A 396-nucleotide genomic window follows, 5' to 3' on the forward strand; every position below is an offset into this window, starting at 1 on the left:
AGGTACTGCAGGGGTAAGAGCCAGAGAACTACCTAAGATCCAGAGGTTTGCTAAGAGAAAAGGAGGCCTTGTGGCACCTTCGAGACCAGCAAATTTATTAGAGCATAAGCTTTCGTGGGCTGCAGCTCACTTCGGCGGATGCATGCAGTGGAAAATACAGTGGGGAGATTTTATATACACAGGGGCACCTGGGGCTGGGATGGCCGGGGGGCTGTGGGTTGGGACTGAGGGGCACCGGCAGAGCTGGGGGGGAGAGGGTGTCCTGGGGGGGTTCTGGTTGGGGATGTTTGGTGGGGGGGGGAGGACACTGTCTTCAGTGACAGCCCCAGGTTGCTGCGGTCCCTTTAAATGGGGGGGGTGGGGTTGCAGGGGCGAGCGCCCCGCCCCCTTGGCCTG

The sequence above is a fragment of the Lepidochelys kempii genome, chromosome 20, assembly GCF_965140265.1.
Source record: "Lepidochelys kempii isolate rLepKem1 chromosome 20, rLepKem1.hap2, whole genome shotgun sequence".
NCBI lineage: Eukaryota > Metazoa > Chordata > Testudines > Cheloniidae > Lepidochelys > Lepidochelys kempii.